General features: G+C 40.1%; 1 protein-coding gene across 1 annotated transcript in view; it reads right to left on the bottom strand.

Moving 5' to 3' along the window:
* arhgef49 (Rho guanine nucleotide exchange factor 49) overlaps positions 1–23,840 on the bottom strand; it is a 49,863-nt gene extending 26,023 nt beyond the window's left edge. The window contains exons 1-2 of the mRNA XM_084724812.1: positions 23,725–23,840; positions 1,618–1,760 (exon numbers count right to left, since the gene is read on the bottom strand). The gene's annotated coding sequence lies outside the window, so the exon portion shown is untranslated. The remainder of the gene's footprint in view (positions 1–1,617; positions 1,761–23,724) is intronic.
* Positions 23,841–26,052: the final 2,212 nt, after the last annotated feature.

The raw sequence follows: 26,052 nt of genomic DNA, 5'->3' as shown, positions 1-26,052 counted from the left end.
AAAGAAATCTTCAGCAAACACATATTGGTGTAATTTTCATGTGTCCACATGCTTCTGGCTGTGTATTATACTTTGTCTAAACAATAATAACAAAATGCTGTCCATGGGCTAAGATTATTTAACCTCCTAGTACAAATCAATGTAAAGACGTATCAGCGATTTACCTCAGGTTTCAAGATAATGATGCTTGTTTGTTTTTAAATGGATCCCGTGCTTGGAAACTTGGCAGAACTAAGGATGTCCTGAATCTAAGATTCGATGACGATGTTTGTACATTATGGTGTCGAACAAATTGTTTTAATGTAATTTAGAAATGTTGAAATACACAGGGTTGGCTGGTTTCCAGAGAAGCCCCATCAGCTCACTAACACCATTAAAGGGACAGTGTGGATTATTTGAAGCGGAGCTGCATTTGACACAACCTTGGTTTGGTGAAGCAGAGAGGAGTTCCAGTGTAACAGCAACATGTATTTTTTTTATTTTTTTTTTAAATATTTTATTTATAGCTTTTACATATAAAAGAGACAAAACACAAAGGTGATTGACAGACAGAAGAACATTATCTGCCCCTTTCCAGCAACATGTATTTTAACCACTTTTTGAAAAAGTCCATGTAAAAAATAAATGATATCAGTTGTGTTACTCTACATTGAGAAGATTTTCTCAACTTAACCTTACCATCAGACAACCGATTCTGATCTTATATTTTATATATATTTTATATATATATTCTGATATATTAGGCAACATCGCTCTCTCTCGCATATTGTGTGACTTGGATGAATACAAAGTAACCCTTTAAAACACTGAAGTCACACAATAACAGTCAGTGTCAGACCAGAAACTCCTGTTCTGTTTTGCAAGGGAAAATTACTGATTTCCTCAGTGGAATCTGGTTGGTTTGGACAGAGCAACATTTGGCTTGTATAACAGTGGTTTCCAGTCTGCAAACACTGACAGATGACAAGGTAGTAATAATACAGTGCACACGTAAACTGATATTGATTTTGTTAGGTGGGAGTTTTCTTTAGGTGGCTAAAATGGTTCACTTCTGTCCTTGTCCACAGCAGAACATTGTTTAGCTTCTGTCATCGGGATTTCTGCTGCTTGTCCAAACTCAGGACATGCCGACAGCCATTACTAGCTGAAACAATGACTATCAATAGGTCCCTGACACGATCTCAATTCAAATTATTATAATGATTTCAGGGTCAGCTTAAGGCACCTGAATCACAAGCGCACGCAGGACGGTCGAATCTCTTGTTTGAACACATACAACCCCACTTCAAATAATTACAACTTTAAAGTTTCTCATTATAACAAAAAAAAATGTTGATGCTTTTGGTAGAATTTCTATAGGTTGTGGCAGATCATCGTGCCCTGAGGCTCTGCTGTTACTGTGTAATCCTGTCTGTGCGTGTGTTCATCACTGTGTGTGTGAGTATATGTGAGTCAGTGTCTGTTTTGCTATCGGCACATCTTCCCTCCTCTCCGACTGGGCAGAGGTTACCTAACAACGAGCATCATGTTGCAGAGATCAGGTTTGGAAACAAATCCTGTTGCGGCCAGCAGTTCCTGCAGCTGCTGGCAGCGCACTGTCTGATCTTCTAAACTTACCCCATTTTAATCAAGCTTCTACGCCGCTTCTTCTCTCCTCGCATAGGTCACTGGCTCAGATCCCAAAGTGCCTGGCTTCGCTCTCCTCTCAGTGTAGCAATCTGTCTGGAGTTTCCACCAAGCCAGACAGACGTGGCCCTGAGCTATGAGTAAAGAGGGAGAAGAAGAAAAAAGCATATCAATCAATGAGCTGCTTTTTTTAAACATAACAACAGTAGTGGAGATGTTCGCTCTGCCAAGAGCTTTTCATTCTGCTGGAGAAGAAGACACAGAGAAACAGAGACTTGAGGCTTGGATAGCAGATGTATCCTGATACTGTAAAACAAACCGTGTCCTCCTTTCGCAGATTGAATTAGATGTTGAGTCAATTACATAATTAGTGTTTCACTGTCAGGAGAGAGTAGCAGATTACACGAATCACACCAAGAGCATACAATATGTGCGCGTGTGTGTGTGTGTTGAATCAGTCAGAGGTTTAACAGTCTGTGGATAATTATTCAATGTCATATTTACAGGCAGCAACATTTCCTTTATATTAAATATGATCATTATTGCTTTACCAACAGTTACGAGGGGAAACAAATATTGGTGGTGCCCACCCAGGGATGACAGAGAAAAATGAGTGTTAAGATGTATCTCATGCAAATGGACCTTTTAATTAAACAATAGAGAAAGCAAACAAGAAATTACATAAGACATTTGTCCGAAGTCAAATAAAATAAAATAAAATAAATTAATGGAGAATCTGGCAGAATGAGTGTATTGCGCTTTGTCCCTGTCAAATAATTGATAGAATATAATAAAATAAATAAAATGTAGCAAAAATAAAATTGCACATTCTAAAAAAATAAAAGTAAATAAATGTGATGCAGGTATGTCTCCATTAATTGTCCCTTTCAAATAAGGAATAAATGAAATAAAATGAACAAACAGCAGCAAAACACGTTACACTTAGTTTAAAAAAAAAAAATACCCGACACTCTGGATTGACTGACATCAACACATTACAGATCAATATCAAGTTAGTTTTCAAAATGCAAAGTTACAAAATGTCACTTAACACAACAAAGACAGGAATAAAAGCAGTGAGATAAACGACACAAATTCCAAACATACCTACACAGCAGACAAGAACATAATGTAGGCCAGCAGGCCTAAAATAAAACAACAGAGACTGAACTGTGCATTAGAGAAACAGCTCAGATCAAAGACACAACTCAGACTGGGAAACACTACAGCACTCTGCAGAAATGATGAATAATCAGCTCACAGAATAAAACAATCAAAAAGAAGTCTTCCCACCTTGTCTTTAAACACGGCTGCTCCACTAAACCCCGCATCATCCGCCAAATTCAACATCTTCAGCCACAACTGTGAGAAACCAAAATGTTGTCATTCAGAGCTCAGGTCACATGTTCTCTGACGTTAACACCCCCCATCTCCCCTCCCCTCTCCTCCCTTCCCCCCTGCGGGATGCTGGGACGGAGAGTGCTGTGGCTGCATCATCTGAAGCTTTGACAAGTGGCTGTCACTTAGAAATGAGGCCCCCCCCCCCCCCGCTCCTCCATCCCAGGAGCGCTGGATGATTGACAGGGCTTCCAGTGGACCCTCCCTGTGTTTCCCATGCAGCCTCTCTCTCCTCCTCTGCAAACATGATGCAGCTCACTTCATTCACATTTTGTTTGTCACCAGCAGAAGTGTTGATTTCAAACAGATTTTAAAGACTGAATTATTATTCTGTATCTTCGGCTCCTCTGTGCACTCTGGGAGACTTCTCTCTCAGCTGTCTCGCTCACAGAATAACCCCGCTCTCACAATCCCAGTGAAACTGATAGGCTTTCCTAAGAGGGAATGAAATTGGTTTTATCGGGACTGACTGAAGTGACCCATTTATTTATTTATTTTATTTTCTCTCTTTTTATCCGCCGAGCGTTTAAAATCACTGAGCCAATTCCCTGTCGTTCCAGCCTGTTTCATTCATCCCTTCCTGATGGGCGCCTCAGAACCTCCTAAACTATGCAGAAGTTTCTTAGCAGGCTGTCTTATTACTGATCTGTGTGTGTGTGTGTGTGTGTGTGTGTGTGTGTGTGTGTGTGTGTGCAAGTGTGTATGTGTGTGCAGGTGTGTATGTGTGTCTTTCAGATCCTAGTGGCAGAAGAGGTGATAATAATGTGCTCCATGGTTTTCGACACCTTCAGTGCTCCCAACAGACACGCAGACTCACGCCTCCGTCTGTCTGGTCCAGCTGTGGTGTGTGTGTGTGTGTGTGTGTGTGTGTGTGTGTGTGTGTGTGTGTGTGTGTGTAGCAAAGAGAAAGAACACCTGTCTGGCAGTCTCTCAGCCTCATACACCTCAGTACTTGGATCTCAAAAAATGTCATCAGTTCATCTTCACAAATGCATGTTATTGCATATTGTAGTTGCATAAAAACAGATATAATCAAAGATAATTCTGTTCTCTGTCACAAGAATCGTTCCTGCATCTACAAACATCCTGATCCACAAGATAAAATAGCACCTAAAAGCAAAACAATCCAGCAGTGAAAAACATAATACAATAATAAGAATATACAGTAAGTGTTACATTAAATAACTAAATTAACATTAACTACATTTTCAGTCTCCCCAAATGTAAAGCAATACAAAAAGGCAACTGACCCTTCTTAAGGCCTGTCCCTTTTGGAACCTCGGTCAACTTTCTCTTTCAGACTTTCTAAACTGTTCTAGCTGTTCTATTATTTGCCTTCACACTTTATATCCACATTATTGGTGGTTATTTTAAGATTATTATAAGATCTCATTGTGTTAATATCTTGTGAAAACACCAACAGACTTCCCTAAAATACTTTCATGATTTTGATTAATGTCGATATCAGGTATTTGGTCAAAAATATTGTGATAATAGATTTTGCCCATATAGCCAAATACACGACTTACTACCCCAAAAGATGTATTTGTTTTTCTGTATTACTTCTTACTTTATAATGCATGAACATTAAGTTGGAAGTACAGATTTACATACTACTGGAATGATACATTCAGGTGCAGTCAAAATTTTTCGAAAAAATGACTTCCCTGATCTTAACTTAATTTGTGATTCTAGTACTGTTTTGTAGCAATCCATAAAGCATCACAGATTTCAGGGCGTGGACCTCCACAAACAAACAATGCCATGCACAACATACATGAACATGAACATATGCCACCGGTATTTTAAACTACAGACACTCCAAAGGACACTACCAGTTTATTAGCTGCACATGTGCAATCCAAAATAATCCAATACAACCATCTGATCTTTATAAACCATTTTTTTAATCTGCTGTTGCAAGTGTTCATAATTTTGAGAATTATATTTACATTTGTATTTTATTTATTGCTTTTTCTGTATTGATTCGTTATCTGTCAACAGAGAACTGTGATGCATACAAGAATTGATTATTTATCTGACTCCTACTCAACATGAGGTAAAGGTCAGCTGTTTTGTGATCATAGTAAAATTATACAGTCAAATCCTTGTGTCACCCCATTAGTCAAAGGTCTTGTCAGGTAGTCTGATAGTTTGAGCTGAAACTGACGTGGCATCAAGTTCTCCTTCCACTAGTGTGTGCTGTGCCTCAGCAGGTGTGTGAAGCTCTGTGCCGTGTGTGAGTGAAAGGCAGGCCAACGTTGGCACAGCTGGAAAACACAGCAGGAGTCTGACTGAAACCTCGCTGTGAGGCCAAGACTAGAGAGGACACACTGTCACACAAACTGAGACTATGTCCACACACTAAGCCAAATACGTTTAAATGACTCTTTTTACCTCTGTTATTTCTATCCACACGGGTCTTTGGTTTCCTGAGTGGCTGAATCTGAAAATGCCAGCTTTGCCAGCCTTTGGAAAAGAATGATATAAGCCTCCTCAGTCATGGCTGGGCACTGTGTAGCATTTAAGCTAAGAGGACAAAACTTTCAGGCAACTTGATCAGTGTATTTCTTTGCAGTCTTCCTTTTCTGCACTGCAATTTGCATCAAGTGTGCCACTGAGACAGATTTTTTCATAGTTTTACAAATTTAATCTGTGGCCAAAACATAATATATAAATATGAATAAGCTTTAAGTTTATTTAAATGGATTATAGTTAAGTCAAACGAGAGCCTTGTGGTAGTCCTGCAAATGCTTGCCACTCAGCGTGTGGCAGAAAATGGCAGACTACTTTTTTTTTTTTTTGCAATCACTGACCTAAAGCCTTCAGCTTTCTCTTTTCTGAGCCCCTGGAGCCACAATAACAACAGCCTGCAACAACAGTGACTTAAACTTTGCCCAGTGGAGCAGAGAGTGTAAATGTAAGGCAGTCAGGTGAGGTGAGGAGACTCAGCAAGCAAAGAGACAGACATGAAGTCATCGTCAACATCACATGCAAAATGGACACTATCACTGCCTGTATTCAAATCCGTCACCCTTCTATTTGCATGACATTTAACTCATGCTGTTAAGTTTGACTCATCCATACCTCAACAGTTCACTCCTGGTTTAAAGGAAACTCCGTCCAAAATCTATTTTTGGATATCGTCACTGTCGGGCAGAAAACCCTCTATCTCCATATTTTGACCTTAAATTTCATAAATCAGTCACCTTTTATATCTGTCTGTGGGTTTTACAAATATTTAATCACTGACAAGTATTATAAAGAGCTACCAACTTTGACTAAGCAGCATTCAGTTACTCTAAAAACACAGATTTCCAGAAAAGTAACAGTTTTAGACTTACAGAGTTTCTGCCTGACAGCGATGATATTAAACATTTATCTCTGGTAAGCTGGAGAGATGGCTGTAGAAAGTTGTCAGCTTGAATTCAGTTGGCAAAAATGCACCAGAGAAACTTCACCGACCACTTTTGCAGCATAATCCACTCTTTCATTGTTCAGTATTTTGCTGCTCATAGTAGTTTTGGCGAAATATAAACACACTGACACCAGCAGAGCCTCAGAGCGTAGAGAGTATTTAGACATATTTTGGCAAATAAATGACTGTTTGGAGTTTCCTGAGCGAGCTGATGGTGGATCATGTTGCAGGAATAGCTGACTAATTGCATGAGTGTGTAAACTACATATCTAAAGCTATTTCCAGAACTGAAGTTAGAAAATGGCTTTAGTGAAGGGAAGATTAAATACATAAAGTGTATAAACCACTGAAAATCAAGTTATGAGATCAAAACCAAACCAAAGTGAGCAAAACAGTTTTAGTCACTATTGGAAACTGGAAAGTTTTTTCATTTTAAATTTTTAAGCTTACAGGGACAACGAGTGTTTGATTCATGTTTCAGGCCTTTTATATGTGTGATCACTCACACCCCCAGTCATAAATCTGCAATAAACATTATGTTGTGGTTATAGATGCTTAGTCAAATTCTGAAAGTTTAGAGTGTATAAGGGCCTAGAACATTATGATGAAAGTATATGATGACCATTTCCTTGCTTTATCATGTCTCATAAGTTGTTGCAGTAGGTTTTAGGCTGATACCATTTATTACACAGACTTGGTTCAAAATCAATTATTTTTATAGTATTAATGAAAAATGGTCAAAATATCCCATTAAGACACAAGGATCTTGAAGGGAACTATAGAAAAATGCATGCTGTGATTTGGTGTCAAAACCTTTTGACATTTAGAGATTTCTATAAGAATGGCATTTTTTGGCGATTGAATGGCGATCACTCCTGTTCTGGAATTTGCTAAGAAACCCTCTTATTGTCAGTATGCCAAAGACATACATCTTCTGAATTCTTCAGGTCTCTAGTTTAGTTTATGCAGAGATGTCAAGTTTAACTAACAGCTACTATGGGGATTAACATCTCACATGAATACAACTGGGCTCGCTGAAGTCATAGGAGTCTCAGCATTCAAGCCAATTTATGCAACTTCAACAGTGTTTAGGGACTCCTGTATGCAGAAGTATTGCAATAGGACAGGTGAAAATAACACCTGCATGGACAAGCGAAAAATGAGCAGTCTGTAAAGGGGAGACTTATGAGTACAAATTTTAATTTAGACATCTAGAGGTGAGAGGACTATCTGACACTCACATGGGTTGCAATATCTTATAATGGACACTACAGTTTACACTTTCTACATGTCAGATTTGGGCAAAAATACATTTAAATGCATGCAAATATTTTAGGCAGTGCTGGCAAAAACTGTACACTAAAATAAAACCAAAAACACCTCATACGTATCTCAAGACATATGTCATATGCATGCTGCATATAATCTGCCTGTCTGATGGCTTACCTGCTCGCCTCCCTCTCACTGTGTAAGTCATCGGTTAATCCAGCAGTTTACCTCTTTATCCCTGTGAAAGTCTATCCACATAAAGCTCCAATCCTACCAGCTCGATCTGGGCTCAGTGTTAGTCTATTGATTGAGATGCTTATCTGCAGTGTCTTACATAAGGAGACCTGACCGCCATTATCATTATGGATTCCTGCACTCCTACAAGCAAGATTTGTAACGGGAGGGAATTTCTCTACTGAAACTGATGTTTCTGGCACACTTATGATCAAAATATTGCATTTTGGGCTTAAAATGTAGCATTGGCATCAATAATTAGGGATGTAACCATGCCTCAAAGTATACCATGTTAAAAAGTCCACAATAGGATGTTAATTATGACATTAAAAAAAGCCGACTTGAAGAAATGTCCTTTATTAAATGATAAAGCTCCTCTTGTAAAAATTTGTTTTTCCTTTTAATCTAAAGTGCTTCTGCTTTCCTCCTTAATAATAAAACAAATAAAAGTAGCCAACCATGCAAAACCAAGACAATCCAGCAGTCAACAGGGGTCCTTTTACAAATAAAAATAAAAATAATTTACCATGTAAATACAGTAAATATTGCCACTGTCCAGTATTGAGACATTCAGTTCATTCATTCCAATATATGTTACATCTCTACAAATACGTCACACTGTTTTCAGCTAATAGTGTTGTAATTAGTCTTCATTAGTAACAATTTATCAATTATTTGGCCAAGCAAAACTTGCCATTTAAAATCACCAAGAGCGTTTGCTTGGTTTTCTTAATTTTATAGAGACAATAATCAAATATTTTGGGTTTGTTCCCTGGTGACAACAAGTGTTTTTCAGTTGACACAAATGAAAACATAGTTATACATGTTATATTCCATTTTTGGCGTATTTGTCACACTGGACCTTTAAGCTGTGGAAACTTAATAATGTGGAAATTTGTCAAAATGTTTTAGTGTTACACAAATGAGGAGTCAAAAACGTTCAATAATGAAAATAATCAACCTCCAGCCTTATTTATAATCAAGGACAATAATTCATCAAGCTGAATTACTGTGCATCCTAGAATTGTGAAACTCACACACACATACACGCGAACACACACACACACACACACACACACACACACACACACACACACACACACACACACACACACACACACACGAAAACGCTTGCACAGAGTCTGGCAGGTGATAAGATTCTGGTATCCTAATGAAGTGAAGCGGCTTTCCATCTCCTGTCAGGAGGTGGATGGACACAGAGCTCTGGAGGATCAGTGCAGGCTGCACATTAACTGCTACTAGAAGGATTAGTTTACTAAATGTCTAAGATAGGATGCAAATTAAGAAGGTGAGGAAGGATGAGGAAGAGGCAGGGAAAGAGGGATGAAAAAAAGGGAGTGGCGGAGCACGTGGATGGGGCAGCTGTGGGATTTAGGGTTTAATCAGACAGCATAGTTAGTGCTTCAATATTATTAGTCGCTTAAATGTGTATAATTATAATTAAATGTTTCTGGTACTTGTGAGGAGCAGTTAATGCATCCTACATGTTTTCTTGTTCTTGAATGCACAAGGTCGGAAATGATGCTTTTCCAGTTTCTAAGCTCCCGCTTCCAACCATAAATGAAACCAGCATTCACATTGAAAATGACTATAATACACAGGGAACTGGGTGATCTAAATTTGGAGAAAAGGTTGTAAAATGCTTCCAGCTTCTGCCATTCTTGCATACAGATGCTGAGGAGTTTCTTCAAAGGCAACATTCAACATTACCATTTTTTCCCCTCTCAGACACATTCCCACATGAACGCACTCAGACACCCCCCTCAATGTTTCCCATCAGCCAGCGAAATGTGGGTTAATGAGGCACCACCCGGGGGCCACTGTCAGCAACACCTACACTACCAGTCTCATCAGAGGGAGGGGAGGCATGAGAGTGGGCGTGGGCCTGCGAGACACTGAGCAGGACCAACATCAAAGGTGGAAGTGTGGAGAAGTGCGGTTAATTAGGTGGAATGGCTGCGGTATGTGTATGAACTACAAATCTCCAGGGAGATAAATAGAGTTGTACAGTAAAGACGGTTTACTGTAGCAGCTGAGAGCTCGTTCTGCTCGAAAGTTATTTTGAGCTGCGGAGTTAAAATAAAAATGAAGCCATTGTTGTTCTTGAAGAGGGCTGGCTGTAGCTGTATGTTAAGTAGCAGCAGGAAGCAGTATTCAAAAACAAAACCGCACAAGGTTTTGCTGTGGGACGGCTTGGCGAGATGTGCGTTAGTAAGCAGGAATCACACACTTAAAGGGGTAATGTGTAAAATATGGCCACCTGTCGAAGGTAACTCCAAACAAATAGATGGCAGTATCACTAGAGCAACCGCCAACTATTGCTCACTATACTCTCAGGTAGCTTACTAGCTGCTGTTAGCTGTGTTAGTAGTGTAGCTACAGTCTGCAGCCTGTCAGTGAACTGGGCCTGAACACACCCTCCGAGACCGATGGACACCAGCTTGACAGCAGGGAACACAGTACTGAGGTGATTTACAGCTTCTCCAACAAGGACTCTGACTCTGGGAGTGATGTGAACAGCTGAGAGGAGCGTGAGGGAGGTTGGATATCAAAGAGGCAGTGGGTAGCCATAATATTTTCACATCTAACGCAATGGATTAAGTATTCATTTTCAACCAAACCAGAGCTGGTGATTGTTGAACAGTAGAGAGAGGAACCAGGGTGGTTTTGGTGTGTTTTATTTTGTTTCTGTTGAGTGTGAAGTGTGTTTTGAGAATCAGCTTGTCTTAGAAACCTAAAGTCAGAAGGAGTATGATTTATTACAGACAACAGGTGTAGGAATATTTCCTTTCTTGACATTTTGTGAGTTTATTCTGTTTATTAGACTAAAAAAAGCTAAGAGAGCTTGTGAAAGTTGCAAAATCAGTGCTCGCACACATCTCCCAGCTGACACTACCGGATCAGAAAATCTGCTCTTGAGGCACAAAATCACGTTACTATAGACCCTTTCGCAGTTTGTAAACAATGAGAAAGCTGCATACACATCTTGGCGATGGAAGTATGGCGGACCACAACAGCTTGTCAATGGGCTGCTGCAAACACGAGCAGTTTTATATCAACCACTGAAATATCAATTCTGAAGTATCACATACTCAACAAACAGACATGTTGGTGATTCTGTTGCTGGTTAAATGTTTATTACAACCTTTGCAGTTTGATAACTAATCTGAATGACTAGGAGAGACCGCTACTTCTGCTGCCAAAATTCGCGCACGGCTTTTCGATGACATCAGCTGTGAAAGGGTCTATAAAGCTGGGGCTAGCTGGTTAGCATGCTACCTTCAGTAGATATCTCTGCAACACAACAGTAGATGTCTCTGTTTCTTCTTCACAGCCTGTTGATAATGTTAGTTCATGTTTTGAATGTTTTAAACTAAAATTCCACTCCCACTTTGCAAGTTGTCATGAAGAGTTAATCAGCTGTGCTTTGGTTCGCGACCTTTCCACAAAATCTTGTCCAAGTCCGGGAATCCACATGGAAGTTACATGCTTTTTTGTGATTGGCCACTCACTTCGTCATGCCCCACACACTTGACCTCCATGACAAATTTTGGGCTCCACTGTGGCCACCATTGGGTGGGGGATTTGGGTGGACCGATGAAGCGACCTATAGAGCTGTTGGTCGCAGCTAAAAAAAAACTGGCTTGGCAAATGGTCTCTGAGGAAGGAAATGTATTCAACACCTCAAGGATAAACACTATGTTTTGTTGACTAACACAGAGTGTTCACAGAAGATCTGTTTACAAGAGAACTCCACAGGGCACCTTTAAATTTCACAATCAACTCTCTCCACAGGCATCAGAAACAAAAGCAGCCCAAGCTGGCAGTTGTTGTACGGTGCTTGTATTTCTAGCTACAGAAACTACAAGCTACATACAACAGTGTCAAGTCTTACTGTACTCCATTATGAAGTTAAATGCACTACAAATGTTACAATTTCCAGTTTAAAGTGTGGCAGTAAAAAGCACCTGCAAAACAAACTGCACTTTTGTGTCCTTCTTCTTCTTCTGTGATTCCAGGTCATCTCGGCCTCATTCATATTTCATGTGTTGGGAGGTGGAAATATTGCAGATGAATAATACAAAGAGTGGATGACCTGAGAGCAAACACCTTGCTTCTTTTGCATGAGGTTTTTCATGAGCAGCACCGCAGATCTGAGGACAAAAGAGGGAGTCTTCTCCGCTCAGGAGAGGCGGTTCAAAGGAGCCAGTTCATGCAAATGATGACCGCAGCTATCATGTGATATGAGGCCTTGTAATAAAGATAAAGTGCTCTGGAGACACTGGAGCTTTGAAGTGACACAAGGAGGGTCTGATATTATGTTTCATTTGGTTGTTATTTTAAATGAAGGGTTCTTCAGGTTTACTGTATTATTCATTTATCTTATTGAGTCTCCTGTTGTTGTTGTTTGATAGTTTCTCTTTCCTGCCAGAAGTGCCAGGGTGTGATTGTAAGTGAGAATGACTTTTTATGACAACCTGCCTTTCTACCTACCTTTGCACTGACCTATGTGATGATACACTGAATATCTTTGGTGCTTGGACTGTTATCCAGACACAATAGAGAAATCACCTTGAGTTTTGGGAAAAGAATATATTCTGACATTTTATAAACCAAATGATTATTTAATTAATCGAGCAAATAATCAACAGATTCACAGATAGTGAAAATAATAGGGCTGCCCAATAACAAAACCATTAATTTTGTCAGAGTGAAGAGTCTTAGCCAACCAAGTTTCGGTTTGCCCGTTAGTCACAGGGAAGCTGCACCTTGCTGTTATCGGACCAGGACAAAAGTATTAGGGGACTGTTGCGCCCTCAACCTTTTCTCTCATAATGCCAAAGTCACTTATTGCTGCCAACTGTGCTGATGCTACCATTAGCTAGTTAGCACTGTTAGCTGTCCAGCTGTCCTACTGTGTCAGCTCACGCCATCCAGACTCGGACAAAGCCTCCTGTTATTTATTCCTGTGTTTTGAACAACGAGGTGACACTGTGTTGAAATAAATTAACAATGTGTTCAGTCCTCTTGCTTGTTATTCTTGTTTTGAAATTGATATTTTAAAGGCTCATTATTACAGAAGACTTCTATATGTAGTTTTGGTGAACGATGTTGAAGCTGTTAGTTTGCGTTCCTTAGTGTTTTTGTCTTGTGCTCACTTCACTCTTCCGCTGGTGTTTCTTCCTCTGAATTTGTATTCATTTTTTAAATGTATTTATTTTTCTCCTTTCTTTGCTTTCACTGTGTGCAATTAATTTTTTTTCTAAACTGTATTTCATCTAGAGGATTTGTGAGTGTGGGGAGGGAGGGGGAGGAGATTTACTATGTAAAATTATTCAATGATTTGAACACATTCAAACTGAAAATGTAAATAAACAGATTTATGTTTTAAAAAGGCTCATTGTTGCTTTGCATTTCTCTTCAGTGTAGCAAGGTGTTAACAGTGTTACTAAACATCTCAAACCAGTTTCTGAAAACCCGTCACCCAAAAAATATATATTTAAATACATTTAAATAATGAAATTTATATAAAAAACACACAAAGACTACTTGACTAAAACACTTCAAATAATATCCTGCTCAGGTGTCAAGCTAAGAGAAAGAAAGACACACACGCTCACACACACGCTCACACACACACACACGCTCACACACACACACACACACACGCACAGTATTTGCGGTCAATACTAGACACGATCGACATCTGCATGTCTGTCGCTCATGTTTAATTGATGAAGCAGCAAACCATGTAATTACGCAGTGATCACAGAGGAAAACAAGCTTTGATAAAAATAGGCATAATCTCAATAAGTCTGTGTGTACGTGTGTGTTTGTGTGTGTGTTTTTGTCAGCCAATCAGAAGAGTGGCTTTCTGTCACACCACAGTCAGCCTCTCCTGTCGGCTGATGGAGGGAGATGGAGCTCACATAACTTGATGGCTGCATCTGTAACAACAACTACACAGAGCTAACCTTCAGAGCTACAGGTAAATACAGACTACACACACAAACACACACACACACACACCCTACAGATACCAGATCAAACTGTAATACATCTCTTTTAACTGGCAGCATCCACACTGCTGCACCGCGCTGATTACAATCCCATGTGACAGTTTAAAGTTCGGATCTTCAAACAGGATGTTTGATGAACGAGTTTATGAAGCTCAAACTGTGTGATGTATCTTTCCCTCTGAGAAGAAGAAATGAAGCGCGCCCATCGACACTGCTCATCTGCGCTGCACGATAAATGAACCAATGAGAGGCTCATCATCCCAAGAAAAAGACAAAACAGACAGAGACAGAATGTGATGTGAGTAATCTCTGCATGTAGCTTTGTGGGAGGAAAGCTCAAGCGCACTGCTGGCATTTAAGTGACACAGAGAAATAACGAGTTAGTGTTTTCAGGATGAGGCCACTCGCCCGAGGCTGAGCGCTCTGATGCACCATTTTGAATCAAAAGAACATCCTCCATATTTTTCATTTCTAAAAGCTTCAAACTGCCATTCTGTTTGTTCGCATCCATCATTCATTCATCATCCTGTTTAGCTGCTAAAGTTTTCATTCATGCAGGTTTTTGTGAAGTAGAGGGAGCCCTTAGGTGTTTTTTACAGACGATAAAATCCTATTTTGTATTCTTTTTAAGGAGAAATAAATCCCTATGACATTCAAAAAAGTTTCCTACAGTCCAAATAGTGAGCTGGAGCCACAGACAGTATATTATATAAGTTGAATCCCTATTTAATATACAATCTGTGGTTAAACTGAGTTGTGTCCCCATGTCTCCTCCTCCCCTGACTCAAAGCTCAAGCAGGCTGCAGGGGTACTACAATTCCTCCATTGTGAATAATAATAATCTCTTTATGTCAAATGCAAAGGAGCCCACTGCTCCAAAAATACATGCTCTGGAGTTGGAGCTAAGTGGCTGCCTGTCTCACTGCCTGCCAGACCCCATGAACATATTGCTCAAATTAACCATTAAGAACATGTTCTCTCTTCTAAAAGATTATTAATGATTTCTTACAACTCATAAACAGACACTTACTCGTTTGGCAAACATTCGGCATGAACTTTAACTCTAATGAACATGAAAAGGGCAAACAAAAACAGTTATTCTGGCTGGAACTGACATTTCAAAGGAGAACATGCTGGTTGTTGCGTGTTTCTAATTAGATCATCAATTATCACCATCCTTAATCTCTGATATACAGATATATCATATGTAAAGGGGATGTAAATGAGTCTTAAGTGCTTCTTTGTTGACATAAACATTATTTCTACAGTAAAATTGCCTGCTGGAACTGGAATTTTTCATCAGATTGACATTTTTTATGTACAGTGGAATAAAAGCTACTGAAATCTATACACTGTTCGCATTATAAACTTTGAAATTTATAAATTACTTACGTTTTGGGAATGAGACTCAATAAGAAACTATCTTATCGACCTGTGATGAGCTGAAGTCTCCTGTCATGGGCTAGATTTTCTACAGACTGAAAACAGAGCCAAGAGGAGGAGCAGGAGTCTAGTTTTCTCTCAGACCACTTGAACTGAATTATGCTTACAGATTATAATGGATGGATTTTTGCCCATTTTGTTACACTAGAAACAATTTCTGGTGGATTCAGGGTCAAATTCAGGCCAGAATTGAATTTTCTTCTCCAGACAAAAAAACAACATGACTCAGAAGTGAGAAATATTTTGGCTCTGTGGAAAACACAGCAGCACAAACAGACCAAACAGTAGAAACTGTCTGTGCTATATCTGACTCTAATTACTTCACAAGGCCAATGTCTGTGTGCAACCTACACACAAACAAACACACAAACACACGCGCCTTCTCCCCGGGTGTTTTCCTGTGTCTGTTGTCATTTCTGCAGGGGATCATAATGACATCAGCAACAGCAACACCTACATCAACAAAACATCAACAGGCTGCTCACATTCATATCCATATGCTCTCTCTCTCTCTCACACACACACACACACACACACACTCGCACACATTCACAGTGTCTGACCTCATTCCTACAATCTGTCTCCTGGGAGGAAAAGGAAGAGGAAGACGATGAGAGGAAAAATCGTATCAGGTGAAATGAACGAAGGCAGCACATGTAGAGATGAATTCAGCCGAAGAGGTGAAAGGGAGTATAAGAGGGATGAACAATAAAGGCCTGACTGGACAGTCGAGGAGAGGAGCTTTAGGTGACTGGAGAGTGGGATAAGTAGAGAAAGAGATGAATGGATAGATAGAGGTATCGTTGTCGGCCCAGGAGTCGCGTTAATAAACAAAAGGAGGGTAATAAGGCAGGAGAGGATTTGCTGGGCAGCAGATGGCTACGTGAGTCACTCCCATCACCGGGAATGAGAGGAGACAGGAAGATAAGAGAGGGTGAAGGTGGACGGAGAAACGAGCGATACAGACCGACGATGGAGGCAGAGAGAAAAAGAGAAAAATCATTCATGTATCCCATCAAAGCTTTTCTTCGTCTCCTTAAACCAGCCTGCCACTCCAGAATAGAATAAACAGATTCTGCTGTGCTTTATTTACCCTCTGGATTGCAGGCAGCTGCAAGGATGAGCGAATAAAAGAGGAAAATGTTTCACTGATTCCAACCTAGTTGACTTTAGAGTTGACTTGGAAGTTAGCACTTTCAGACGTGGCTGTCCCCACCAGAAAAAGACACCAGTAGTTGTTCATTTAAATAGGCAAAATTATATTTATATAATATAAAATGTGCACATCATATGAAAGGTGCTTGGAGATTTGTGTGCATGATTGCTAGTGAGAGTCATGGGTCACTATATGCCACTTACTTGCTGCAGGGTCCAGGCTTGGGTTGCAGCAGGGTGAATGAGTGAATGAACAAGTGGATAATTTTGTTTGTTTTATGACTGTAGCAACAATTATATCTATCTATCTATCTATATACACACACATATATATATATATATATATATATATATATATATATATATGGTTCAATTTATGCACCAAAAACTTATTTATAAACTTACATATTAGTGGATCTATGGTATTCAAGATCAACTTAGACTTAAAACAATTAATACAACAACAATTTAAAGGTAGAATCAGTAGGATTTGTCTGAACTGTTCACACACACTAGTTAAGTCCCAAGCACAGCAAAAAAAAAAAGACAAAATAAATAAAATACAGGCAGAGGACAGGGTCTCTGCAGATACAAACACAGATTATTTGAAGTGGTATTGTATGTGGTACCTATCCCTTGTCAGTGTATTACCTACAGTAATGGTGGTCGACACACCCCCAGTCATATACATGTAAACCTAAAGTGGACAAAATACGTTTTGCTGCTGACCCTGTGCACAGAAGAACATTGCTTAGCTTCCTTGCTGGTACTCCTGCTGCTTCTCCAAACTGGGGGCATGGTGACTGGCCTCTACTGTAGGTAATACACTGACTATTAATAAGTGCTCCATACAGCCCCACATCAAATACTCTGAACTATCCCTTTAAGTAGTAAAGTAGTTCTTGTTGTTAGACCTAACCAAACCTTAACAACAGCAGTGACCAATCAAAAAAAGAAACTGTAGGAATAAAAAGGTTTTGGATGATGAACAATGTTATCTGGGGAATAGGGACATCAGATTAGAAAATGATCATAGAAGCACTTTTGAAAGGCAATGATAAACAATATTTTGTAGAGGTCTTGTGCCAGGAGATCATCCCGAAACATGCACATTCTTTAATTTGTCTGTGAGATTTAACTTAAAATAAACTGCAGAGGGAGCACTAAATCTGCTACTTTCACCTCTTCTGTCTGCTAAAAATCATTCAAATGAAAAAAAAAATCACATTCACACCCACACAAAGGCCATAACAAGGGTGATAACTTGATCTTGCACCATTTGAAGAGGTTACAAGACAAAAATTTATTAATAAAATAATGAGTTCAAAAAAATGTTTTATTCATTACTTGCTGTTTGCATTTGAGGAGTGTCTTTTCAAAATCAGAATCAAAATCAAAAAAGCTGACACCTGATTCCTTCCAAACAGTCAAAGAAAAATATTTAATATGTGAAAAAGAATCTATGGGTAAAATAAAGACTACCATGATACTAAATCAATTGTTTTAAATTCATCCACGTGTTCTTGTGGTCGCCTCCTCTCTCTGGATCAATGCTGCCCCTTGACCTTGCTTGGGGTTGTCAATGTTTTCAAAAAGCCTTTCTTGTCAGCTCATTGTCAGCTTTAACAAGAATCCATCAGAGAAACATCATGGCCTGGTTATCGATCACTCCTACAGACACCTAGAAGGGTCCGTATCTGCTGCAGGCATTCTGGATGTCATGGCGTGACTCACATCTTCTTTGAAGAAAGAGGAGGAGGAAGAGGAAAGGAAGAAAAGCCCCTCTTCTTTCTCCCCCAGAAGCCAAGGGCATGCTTGTAATTGGCTTAAACTGAGAGGAGAGGAGAGGAGAGGAGAGGAGAGGAGAGGAGAGGAGAGGAGAGGAGAGGAGAGGAGAGGAGAGGAGAGGTTTCAGATGAGAGCGTAGACAGGAGAAGCACTGGGGGAGAAGGGGATGGCGAGAGCAGGAGATGGGAGAAGAAGGGATGAGAGTGATGAAAGTGTAGAGCTGGAGAGATGTGATGATTAGCAGCATAGCGGACGACACAGAGAAGGGATAGAAGTGGAGGGGGAGTGAGGTTGTGATTGGGAGCCATTGATCGACTGTCACCACAGTTTACAGTGACCTGACTAACAAGCACAAACACTCCAAGGCTGTATTAAGTCTGTAATATATGTGTGTACTAACATTATGTATAATAGTCTCTGCAATGGTGTGCTTCTTCTTTCTGGGTGTCGTATTTTTTAATTCTAGTGCCAATACTTTGCACCTCAGCATTACATGAACTGCCTTCCTGACAATCCTGCGCCTCACAAATTAGATCCACTGCCAACTTTTATTGTTTCAGTCACAACTGAAGAGGCAGTGTTCCCTCTGTACATGAAGCTGTCTTAACTTTCATTCAGGAGACAGGTGGTGGTGTCACGGATCTGTTATTAATGTTCACCCTTTTAAAATTGTAACCGCACTCTTTCCCTAACCATTAAACATACTGCAGTCGCAATGCACAGACTTGTCAGTTAATGTAATCAGCGTTTTGGGGAATATGTTAATACTGTCTGATCAGCCAGTGTCAACCCATAAACCTGCAGCTGCCAATATCTTTGCCCAGGTATCATCTGGAAAATCTCTTAATGCAAGCATCACTGCATTTGCCTTATTTATATGCAGTCTTTTGATTTAAATTGTGATGTAGTAAAAAAGCAGAAATGTAACTAACCTGATCAGCTTTCAGTTCTGTATGGTTTCTCAGTCAGTATTGAGGTTGTTCATCTTTGTGGGCAGTATCAATCTTCAACTGTGAAAGGTTAAACATCCAGTCGGCCCATGTTACAACAGTAGGTTAGCCAGAAAAGACAAACCAAACACAAACACATTTTCCAACACGCTCCAAAGGGGAGTGTGAGGCGAATGCAAGCTCACTTCTACAAGTCAAGAAGTTTAATAAGTTACTTTTTTCTTATTATGCATGTAAAAAGTAATACAATTACTTATTACTTGTTATGAAAAGTAATTAGTTGCATTACTAATTATATAATTTACTTACTTACTAATACTTTTGTACCTTGTTGACGACCTTGTTGCGCTCCGAACTTGAACTGCTATTACAGTGAGCTGTTAATACCCAGAAAACTTTTGCTGGTAGCTGTACAGATGTTGGCTGTGGTTCAAACAAAGGAGCCAAACAAACCCAAAATAATAAAAAGACTTCCACCTGTGAAAGTACGCCTCTCTCCCTCTTACTCATCCTCCATCCTTTGTTTAATGTTTTTGGCTTGCAGCTGACGTGACCTGCTCTGACTGGCCACATGCACGCAGCATCATAAGAGCCTACAGAGGTCAAAAAGTAACCCAGTAAATCAGAATTACTTGGATTAGTAAGTGTAATATTACCGTTTTGGCCATTGTAAGTTACACTACACATTACATGATAAAGTAATAATATTACAGTAATACATTACAACACTGCTTCTGGATGCCACTAAATCCTACACGCTACTCTTTCAAAGTCACAAATAAAAACCTGTCTGTCTCTAAGCCTACCAAAGTCTACAAAAGAGTGGACACTGAAGAAGACACGAAGAAAGGACAAAGAACAAGAAGAAGACGATGAGGAAGAGATGCTTTCCCTCACATCAGTGAAGCGTCACATTACTCACACCCTGCCTGTCCGTCTGCTCTGAGCCATCAAAACACTGTAAGCTCTGAAAATCAAACTTGACATCCCACACTGGGTGCCACTTTATATTCTGCCCAGCACCATACAGAGGATACTCCCACAAGACGCTCTAATAACAGCAGAAATGTTTCTGCAGGCCCAATCAAAACAACTGTTGCTAGAAGGATTAGGTTTACTGATTTCGACTAAAATATTCCAATGGACAACATGAAGAGACATTTTATTAGACACAAAGGCTGCTGGCAGTGGCTGCTGAAGAGCCAGCCACACTGGACTGTATCTTTTTATCAATGGCAGATGGAAATTCCTAATTACTAACCCCAGGAAGCCTTTTGGTTGTCCTAACTGGTGGGTACAGAGATGATTAGCCTCGCGTGAACCCTCTAAGCCCCGAGACCAAACCTCTCTCCTCCCACTACCCAGCATCAATATCACTATGCAAACCTGCCTGTGTCAACTCAATTTATTTTCCAATTTCCCGCAGGGTGAAAGAGTGCCTCTCACTCTGTCTCCCTGTCTGCCATCTATCACTCCACAACTCTCTATTTTCTGTCCCTCCTCTCTTTTCTCTGTGTGCGTCCCCTCCCTTCGTCTCTTATTTGTCCATTTTCTGCTCAGTGGAAATTTCAGCTAGCATGATGTGCTATCTTCCTCCTCCATGTGCCACACAGTAGAAAACTACTCATGTTTTATGTGTAACAATTAGTATAAATTAACTGGATAGTGGAGTGACAGAAAATTAAACAAAAATTGATTAAGCATTTAAAGCTCCACTGATCAATACTCTTACACTCGCAATGAAACAAATGACTAATGTGAAATGGATCGCTCTTAGTGATGAACCCACATAGGTCTGCTATGAGCTAGAGCTCTACTGAGTGTTTTAGCCTTTCATAGCTCACAGGTTGGTTTTATGACACATGCACTGTATGGTTCACTCTCCGTTCTCAACAACTTCATGTCAAGCAGCTGCAGACAGCTGTTTTCATCAATCAAGCTCTGATAAACCCACTGCACACTACCTGCCCAGCAGGTTACAGCTTACAGACTAACTGTTGAAGAAAGTGGAACATCTGGCAGCCAAAAAGACAGCTGTTTTTCCTCAGGAGTTGGTGGAGACCAAACCAGAGCTAAACAGAGAATGAATATTGGACTTTTATTCATCAGGTGGACAGACAACAGACACCAAAGGACTGATATGGCTGCTCCATGTGTACTAGATGTAAATATTAGGGATGTGTGTGTTAAGTCGACTTTTGAATTAAATGTTGTTAATCTCGTTAGTCACCAGAAATACTAGTCAGTTGAACTAATTATTAATATTTTATTTAAGTATAATGCCAGTTAGGGGTTTAATCTAAGACGTTACGCAGCCCCCTGCCATTAGCCCCCTTACTACTAAAAATATTACTCAGCCCAGAGAGGAAAATGTTTTGAAACATTTTTATTCACAGAAGTAAATCTTGAACTACAGTAGGCCTATGTAAACTATGACCCCCTGTTAGATTAGTTGTGCCAGCTATTTAAGCAATATTTATAAAATAATTAAATCAACTTTAATGAGTATAATTTATAGTGTTGTTATTGCTGCTACACCACCACTTTAATACACGTGCTGCCTCCCTTGTGTGCGCCAAGCTGGAGAGCAAACAGATTTGACTACAATGAATGTTGTTTTTGACAAAGTAGACACCAACAAATATGGAAAATGGGAATTGTGTTTTTGCAGTACTTTTTGACTTCTGGACTGAAGTTATTGGAAATAGCCTTGATGTTAATGTTCTCCATCAGCTGTGTCGGTGAATCTGTGACAGGTGCTACTACCATAAAATACATGTGACTGTTGTGGACATAGTAGCTAAATCTGTCCATGAAAAATTGTTATTCTTGTATGTGTGGTATTTATTCAGTTTGGGACATCCAACAAGCCCTACAAAGCATTAAAGTTAGCAGGAGTTGTCTGGCTGACTCAGGTGTTTCTGTTGCTATGTCGTTACTAAGGGTTGACCTACTTGCTGGAGTACTGAACTAAGTTTCATTATATAGACATGACTGATTTTCCAGTTATCAGTCAGATTCCATGTGTTTCTAGGAAGACAGAGATAAAACTTTTTTTATCTTAAACGCAAATTGCCAAACAATATGAATTCTTTTTTTTTTACATCTTTTATTTTGTTAGTAACCATTGTATAATTGCAATATTACACGAGAGGGTGTGCTTTGATGTAATTATTGGCACTTCAGTGATGCTTACAGACCTCCGTGCAAGACGCCTTTCATGTAATATTGCTCAACTTAAATCCACTTACAAATCAACCATCCATTTATTAATGTTTATATACTGGGGTTAGAGTAAAGTGCATTGAGATTTTTGGGTCATTAGTGTCATCATATTGATTCAAACTGTATCACCCTGCCCTGGTTGCACCTCTAGTTTACATATGAGACCGCAGACCTGGCCAGTTGTTATGCACACTACTCTCTGAACAGCCAATAACACACACACACACACACACACAAGAACAAACACAAGGGGCTGGCCGGCTGCACAGGAATACACTATCGACCAACCAGGAATTCATCAGCCACAACAATTAATCTTGTGGGTGGCTGGTAGTGACTCTGTGTGTGTGTGTGTGAATCTCCAAGTGTGCCTCTGAGGGAGAAATGGGGCGAGACCATACCAGATAAGATTGAGGATATCCTTTGCGCCGACCACCCCTGACACACACTCACACACAGGCAGACAGACCACATAAAGGAGGGTCGACCAGGCATGAGGGGAAGCTCCTCACATTCCCTGTGATACCTGCAGATCATATAACATTTACAGAGACGGTTGGATCAATTTATCCTCCTTTTTCTTCTAGGAGAATCTTTCACCTTTTCAGTCATATCTGCAGGTCAAGTGAGCGTACAAAGAACAGGCTTTCGAATGCTTGATGAGGATCTGAATAAGCAAACAGAAGGTCATAAAACTGAGCTAAACTGTCAAAAGAGTCTGACAGAGCTATCTGTGTCCATGCAAAGCATCACATTACACCTGCTGTCATCCCCCGACTTTCCTCCATACAAGGCTACATGAATTATTGAGCGATCCCTGCTTTGTCAACTACTACCACCTCCAATTGAGCAGAATAAATTCAACATGCTTACACCATCCATGAAATGACAAGATCCATGTATGCAGAAGGTTTTTTCCAAGTTGAAACAGGCAGGGATTTGAGTATAATGATGCCGTCATGCAAAACAAGACAAAAAAGAGAATACAAGCAGTTCTGTCACTCACAAAGCAAAGCACATGCTTCCTCTGTATCTCTAGTTTTCCAGCAGCAACAACTGTCTCCACTCTGCAGCTCTTCCCTTCAGAGAGGCAAAGCAACTGATGCTGCAAACTCCTCACCACAGGAAAATAAAAGCCTGGATATTCAGAGCAATATCTGCAGGTTTGTGGACTCACCTTTGTTGTGAAGGGGTGTGTGTTTGTTGGTCGGTGTGTGTGTTATGAGCTCCGCAGCACAGCAGGCAGCCTCTCCTTTCCGTCTCGCTCCCACTGCGAGCTGGAGTAGAGTGTGTGTGTGAGAGAGTGTGTGTGTGTGTGTGTGTGTGTGAGAGAGAGTGTGAGCTCTCTCACTGGCTATTGTTACAGGGGAAGGGAGCCAAACTGAGCATGCTCCAACATGAACAGCCCTTGTGGTTGGCATGGAAACCGGGAAGCGGCTGTCGCGCTCGAGTTGTGGGGTGCTTTCTGCTCCAGACACACACACACACACACACACAAAGTGCAGGCAGGTGCTGCTGCTGTGTCATCATCCTGGCCATGTTTCGGCACTCGACTAATCCTTAATTCTCTGTCATTTTATTCTCTCCAGTCAGAATGAAGTGACAGCTGCTCTGTCAGCTGATGACCTGGATCACACACAGAAGTTCACACAGTGTCTGGAATCAGAGTAATCCATTACCGTCCAGGTCCAGGTCTCCAAAACAAACCAATGAATAATGAATAAGGAAAGAGACACTGGAGCTGTTCTGCCAGAATCACATGATGGATCATATCTCCTGAAACATATCTTAATAAACTTCACATGAGGAGATATTGTGTCTTGATTAAGGATTACAAGTCAAGATCGTACAGCTCCTTCCAGGTGAGATGTTTTTTAAAGTTATTTTTGCCTTAATTTCTAACAGGAAATGTTTAGGAGAGAGAGTTTGGTAATGCCATGCAACACAGAACCCTGGTTGGACTCAAACCACAGAACCTGTGGTTCATGGTTGTAGCTGACTCTTACAAGACATAATAAAGCATCTATCTTAAAGGGATAGTTTGGATTATTTTAACTGGGGTTCTGTGAGGTACTTATAAATTTTTAGAGTATATTACCTACAGCAGAGGGCAGTCGGCATGCCCACAGTTTGGGGAAGCAGCAGAGTACCAGTGCAATGTACTGCTGCGGACAGAGTCAGCAGCAAAACTATTTTAGCCACTCAAAAAAGGCTCAGTTTAACCTTATGGATATATGAGTGTTATTGACTGTGAAGAGCAGCTGTATGCAGCATGACAGATGTTCCAGAATTTCATTAGAAGAAGAAAATAATCTACCACAATCTTTCTGGTGATTTGAAAATTTCTTCACAGATCATGAATTATGAAAATCAATGGATTAGTAGATATTTCTGTATAGCACTTGTGCTTTTAATTAAGTTTCTATATAAAATCATATTTCTTCATTAATATGCACATTTATTTACACAGCAGGATGCTCAGAATCTAATCAGATCATCTGCTCTGTCAGAGGAACATGTGTCATAAGAATGCGCAATTTAAATAGGCCATGCCTCAAACGCCAGGCATGGACGTTGTGTAACTGTCTCACAGAAGGAAGCTAGTGTGTTGTAATGGCAGCCTGCTGGTGTGTGTGTTTGGCAGTTTTGCTGAGCATATAGAGAGAAACTCCGGGGGCATCCCACAACCCTGACTTCCTGTGGGAATAATAGTCACGAAAGGCACCATGCAGGCATCAGCCAGACGGCTTTTGGTGTGTTTGTGTCTATAAAACCGAATACAAACAGAGCTACAAATAGCAATCTAATAGGGAGAAAATATGGGTCACTTCCAACACGTTCTCATTGCCAAAATTACACCAAAGCCAAACCCTTTCTTTTGTTTCCCAAATGCACCACTTAAAACACCACTTCTTTCACTTATTTGCTTATTTTGTTTGCAGTGCCAGAGTAAGAGAAGAGAAATATCAGGCACTAGTGTAGCCATTATCAGCGGTCAATGCAGCCCATTGCGTGTGTTCACTAAACACCTGCTGTTCTGCATCTCGAGGCTACCTGCCATCAACAGAAACACGCCAAAACGCTCAAGGCGTTTCTCCAATATTTAGCAGCTCCATCACACATCCAACGATCAATACGGCGATCACAGCAGGGCATTAATCAGAGAGTGGAGGTGGGTCTGTGGGTTTATGGTGCTGCACATGTATGTACAGTGTGTGATCACTGCTCTGATCGAGTTAAAATACATGTTTACAATCATTAATAACTATTTGAATTCTGCAATGACTGCAGAACTTGTGTTGAGGAGCGTGAACATCAACAACATGACCAGCATTCACAAGAAGAAACCAAGCAGAGAAGTTCAAGTGTTTATAGACGTGTAAATAAAATATCTTTCGACTTTGGACAGTTGGGTATTTGATTACACCACCTTGAACTCTGAGATATTTTGATGGTAATTTTACACTATTTTTAATAACATTATTAATCAATTCATCAAAAAAAA

This window comes from Lutjanus erythropterus, chromosome 8 (genome assembly GCF_056507025.1).
Source record: "Lutjanus erythropterus isolate fLutEry1 chromosome 8, fLutEry1.hap2, whole genome shotgun sequence".
In the NCBI taxonomy this organism is placed as follows: domain Eukaryota; kingdom Metazoa; phylum Chordata; class Actinopteri; order Lutjaniformes; family Lutjanidae; genus Lutjanus; species Lutjanus erythropterus.
The sequence above is the reverse complement of the archived record's forward strand: the minus strand, read 5'-3'. Positions and strand labels throughout refer to the sequence as shown.